Here is a 5,896-nt window from a genome sequence, read left to right as displayed (position 1 = left end):
AATCACTGAGTCTAAAATTTGTATGTATTTCCCTTTGCATATGTCTGTCTTATATGGTTTTGACCTAAATGTTTCTTGATTTCACTTGCCTCTGGGGCCTTTGGTGGATGACATAATTGGACAGTGACTGTTAGAAGACGACTAAATGCTGTCAATACATGTTGGTTAAAGTTAACTCAGCATAGTAGTGGCATTTTTAAAAGCATGGGATCATTCAGTTTACTTGGGATTCACTTAGGAAGAGTTTATGCCAAATATACCTTTTAAAGCTTTCTAAATATCTTTTCTCTAGCTATTACACCAGGTTTTCCCCCTGAAACTAAGTTAACTAGTCATAAGGGTTAGGGAAAAAATTGATATGACTTGGTAAGATCCAATATTGCAAAAACAGATAGTCTCAAAAGTAGATAAGGGCTGTGTGGAGATCATTAAGAGTTGATGGTTTCTTTCTTTGTCCTGTTTCACCTGTGAACTTTATGACACTGTCCTCTTGTCTCCATGTCTGAAATCTTCTTTGAAAGGCAGAACCAGTCATTCTTACTTCTTAGGTCTTCTCTTCAAAGATCATCTTGTCCTGACCCCAAATTCCTTAGTTAGTGCCCTTCTAAGGGCAGCTTTCACACCCTTGTTCCTCAGCGTATAGATAAATGGATTGAGTGTGGGTGTGACGATTCCATAGAAGAGAGCCATGATCTTCCCTCTGTCCCATGAATAGCTAGAGGGAGGCTGGACATAATACTGATGGCTGTAAAGTAGAAGAGAGAGACCACCAGCAAATGTGAAGCACAGGTATTAAAGGCCTTCCAGCAACTTTCAGCAGAGCGGATTCTCATTACTGCCTGGGCAATGAACACATAAATGCCCAGGATGAGGGAGAGGGGCACCAGAAGTTGCAAAGCCCCTAGCACATTGAGCTCAGCCTCATTCACATGGGTATCTGTACAAGCTAGTTTCAGAAGAGCAGGAACTTCACAGAAGAAATGGTCTATCACCCTCTGTCCACATCTTGGGGTCAACACGGTGAGAGTGGACTGCACAAGGGAGTTAGCGAAGCCACTAATCCAGGTCCCAGTGGCCATGTGGATACAGCGTCTCTGGTTCATGATGATTGGGTAGCGAAGGGGCTTGCAAATAGCAGCATAACGGTCAAAAGCCATGATGGCTAGAAGTATGCATTCCGTAGAACCCAAGGCCAAGGAAATATAGAGCTGGGCAACACAACCGCCATAGCTAATGGTCTTTTCTGGTCCCCGAAGGTTGACTAGCATCTGTGGGACAGTACTGGTAGTAAAGCAGAAATCCAGAAAGGATAGATTAGAAACAAAAAAGTACATGGGACTGTCCAACTGGGGATCCAGGCAGGAAACTAGGATAACAGAGATATTTCCAAACAGGGCAAAGATGTAAGCCACCAGAAAGATGACAAAGAGTGGTGTTTCCAACCAGGATCAATCAGAAAATCCCAATAAGATAAAATCATCTAGTGAGCTCTGATTACTGACCCACATATTGGCACTGATGGGAGATTCCAGCTGAGACCTCTAAACACCCACTTCTCTAAGGATAGGTATCAATGATAAAAGGAAGCCACTGGAAACTAAAAGCCAGAGATGCTAAGATGAAACTCTCATTTCTGCTTTAATCTGCATCTATATTCTAATTATGATGAAATATCAAGCCAACATTATCAGTGTAATAGTGAAAGATTATTAATAAAAGAATAAAAAGAACCAGCAAAGTAATTGGGAAATTTTCCTTATGTGATGAGTGTTTTCTGGTTAGTTATCATTCCTTTGGATTTTGTTATCTTCTCTTCTAAAAAGTTTGAATAGAACTACCATCAACACTACTTGTTATGAATATTTAACAGAAACATCAGAGTATTGATGAAAACAGATTGCAAGAAGGCAGACTTTCCCAAATATAGGTTGAGCAAAGGACAGCATGAAGAAGGCAGGTGGATCAGCAGTCCAGGGGGAGCCAAGGCATTTTGGTATCTTCATCTTCCTCAAACCGATCCTAGTCAGAAACATCATGGGAACTGGAGCACGTCATAGATTTTGCACAGTGAAAATATGGAGTATCAGGACTCCTTTTACCTCTTCCAAGCATTAGTGTTGCTCCTATTAAGAACATTTGAAAGTTGAAGGAAGAAACAAAAAATTCAAACAAGATAACATACACACAAAACAATCATGCATTGGAAACTTGCTTGCTCTGAAATGCTACTCAACAGATATCTAAATAAATTTGATCAATTTCTAACCTGAGTGAAAACACCAGAAAGAGTTTCAAATACTTGGCTCCTTTAAGTAAATCTCTCTTATTTTTATATACAAATTTCTAACTCCTCAAGATAATTATGAGCACATTAAACATTTCCCCCTCTCCCTTTCTTCTTTATTTTGTTTTCTTACTTATTAATTATAATATTTCTACCATTTGAGGTGCCTCTACCTCACTCTTCCCCCATCTAAATCACACGATTCCTTTATTATAAATTTCTGAAGGAAACTCTAGTGATTAATTTTTTATTCTCTAAAATCTCTTTAGGTTTGATTCACTGGTTATGGCAAATTTTGCATTTTAAGTTACTTTATAAAAGACATTTTCCTTCTTCCTTCAAATCCCAGTGATTCCTTTTACCAGATGACTGACTTTAGAAATGTCATTTAATCCTTTTGTACTTCAATCTTCTTTTCTCTAAAATGAGCATAATTATATGCATCTCATAGGACTAAGTGATTTAATCTAAACTCAGTTATTTTCATATGCTAATAATTCAATAATTATGATTTCTTTCCCAAATTATGAATTCCCTAAAATATTGGACTTTCCTTATTTTTGTGCATCTATAAACAGTGTAGAATGGTATTTGTAACAGATAATTAATAAATACTGACAGATAATAAATATGATGTGACTACTAGGAAAATAGCCCTGGAACCTCTGATTATTTATTTTCCTGATTCTCTTAATTGGCCTTACATTATAATCTTCTTGTGCCCTTAATGTGGTAGAATTATTGGATTTAATTGGTCAGGTTTTTTTTTTTTTTCACATTGGTGTCATTCAACTGTGAAATTAGACATTGTGTGTGTGGGTGGGGCGGGGGTGGGCGGTGAGTGACAGTGAGAAATCATAGGAAGAAGTGCTTGCTTCACAGCCCAAAGCTCAGAACTGTTAACTCTAAAACAGAGCTTCTTAGCCATCCATCTCACACTTCTGATTTCTTTGCTCTGGTTACAAAATCACAATTCTTTTGGGATCCTTATTGTCATCTTTGAATTACAATTGCCGATATGTCATCCAAGTTGTCGGACTGCACCAACTATTCTTTAACATTGTCTCTTGCATCTATCCATTAAATTTATATCTACACAGAAAAGTTAAAACAGACACAGAGAAAATAATTCAGTGTTCCATGGCCTCTAGCTTTCAAAGTGGTCTCCTCACTTATAATGGCTCTCTCATCTTCAAAGTATCTTAACATGTTTGTAGAACAGTCTTTCCTTAGTTCAAATCTGATCATGCACACACATCTCAGCTCAAAATTCAGCAGTGAATCTCCACATTGTAACACATTTTATTAAAATGCAGACTTAGATTCAATGCCTCCTATAATCATGGCTCAAACCATTCCATTTTATCCAAATTTTTTATTCTCTCACTGGCGTTTATGCTAATATGAGACACCATTGTTGCTTTCCATCCTGTAAGGGCCATTTCAAGTACTAAAGTGTTCTAAATTATTCCCCACTCTCCTTTTTTTCTGTCCCTGACTTGGGAAGATCTCCTGGAGAAGGAAATGGCAATCCACTACAGTACTTCTTGCCTGAAAAATCCAGTGGACAGAGGAGCCTGGTGGGCTATAGTCCATGGGGTCACAAAGAGTTGGACACAACTGAGTGACTATGCACTCCTTTTCTAATTCTCTAGAGCGCTTTATTTGTAATTCTCTTTTGGTATACTCCATATTTTATAAAAATTATATATATATATATGTAATTTGTTTTTGTTTCTGTACCTATCCTATTTTCCTGACCAGATGGATTGTATACTCCTAAAGAATAAGCATGTGATAGAGGTAAGAGTGTATGTTAAACATAATAAGCATTTACTACATTTTAATTGCCTCTTGATGAAAGTAAAAGAGGAGAGTGAAAAAATTGGCTTAAAGCTCAACATTCAGAAAATGAAGATCATGGCATCTGGTCCCATCACTTCATGGGAAATAGATGGGGAAACAGTGGAAACAATGGCTGATTTTATTTTTCTGGGCTCCAAAATCACTGCAGATGGTGATTGCAGCCATGAAATTAAAAGACGCTTACTCCTTGGAAGGAAAGTTATGACCAACCTAGATAGCATATTCAAAAGCAGAGACATTACTTTGCCAACAAAGGTCCATCTAGTCAAGGCTATGGTTTTTCCAGTAGTCATGTATGGATGTGAGAGTTGGACTATAAAGAAAGCTGAGCGCCAAAAAAATTGATGCTTAAGAACTATGGTGTTGGAGAAGACTCTTGAGAGTCCCTTGGACTGCAAGGAGATCCAACCAATCCATCCTAAAGGAGATCAGTCCTAGTTGTTCATTGGAATGACTGATGTTGAAGCTGAAACTCCAATACTTTGGCCAACTTATGTGAAGAGCTGACTCATTTGAAAAGACCCTGATGCTGGGAAAGATTGAGGGCAGGAGGAGAAGGGGATGACAGAGGATGAGATGGCTGGATGGCATCACTGACTCGATGGATGTGAGTCTGAGTGAACTCCGGGAGTTGGTGATGGACAGGGAGGCCTGGAGTGCTGAGATTCATGGGGTCACAAAGAGTCGGACACGACTGAGTGACTGAACTGAACTTAACTGAATTAACTTTAATTCAATTGAAACCAACAACTGTGAACCTCTTTCCTTTGGATTTCCTATATGTTAAAATATGTTAGCACCCTTGAATTTATTTTTTCTTTTATGACCTCAATCCATTTCATTGCTATTTCATCACAACAGAACCAAGATACAGCTTTAGTTTTTCATTTCATACCCCCAAACAAAAGCAGAGTTTAAATACACCCTGTTTTACCCTTAGAGCAAATATTTTAAGGTTTTTCTGCTCATTCCCAAAATGACGCAACTAATCAATCAATAAATACATTTATTTTACTTATCAAAATCAATGGATTTTGAATGCCACTTTGAACTTCATACTGCTTGCATGATAATTGGATCAAGAAAAAACTGTATAATATTAAGGGAAATATAGGCAGTAGCTGAAATATTAGTAGGACTACTTACATGGTAAAATTATATAAAAATGTTTCTGGAAATTTTCAAGTGCCTGTGAACTTCTATGGAAAACCAAGTTGATTATCTTCTGAGACTCCTCCTTATAAATCCTATCCTTATATATAGAATAACACTCTTCATTTAAAACTGGTTTTATCCAATGTCTTTTCTTCTCCCATTTCTTATCATATGATAGTGGGACTTTAGGAATAGAATCTTGGAAATATGATTATGCTATGCTATGCTAAGTCACTTCAGTCGTGTCCGACTCTGTGTGACCCCATAGATGGCAGCCACCAGGCTCCCCCATCCCTGGGATTCTCCAGGCAAGAACATTGGAGTGGGTTGCCATTTCCTTCTCCAATGCATGAAAGTGAAAAGTGAAAGCGAAGTCGCTCAGTCATGTCCGACTCTTAGCGACCCCATGGACTGCAGCCTACCAGGCTCCTCCATCTCCATCCATGGGATTTTCCAGGCAAGAGTACTGGAGTGGGGTGCCATTGCCTTCTCCGAAATATGATTATGCTTGGCATTATATTTTATTTGCAAAGATATGGCACAGATATCATTGCCAGTTGATTAGAGAATTATAGAAATAAAACATAAGAT

General features: G+C 38.0%; 1 pseudogene; it reads right to left on the bottom strand.

Annotated features, from left to right (window-relative positions):
- Positions 1-345: 345 nt before the first annotated feature.
- Positions 346-1,508, bottom strand: LOC102416102 (annotated as a pseudogene).
- Between the last annotated feature and the right edge of the window lie 4,388 nt (positions 1,509-5,896).

Source organism: Bubalus bubalis, chromosome 2 (genome assembly GCF_019923935.1).
Source record: "Bubalus bubalis isolate 160015118507 breed Murrah chromosome 2, NDDB_SH_1, whole genome shotgun sequence".
Lineage (NCBI taxonomy): Eukaryota > Metazoa > Chordata > Mammalia > Artiodactyla > Bovidae > Bubalus > Bubalus bubalis.
The sequence above is the reverse complement of the archived record's forward strand: the minus strand, read 5'-3'. Positions and strand labels throughout refer to the sequence as shown.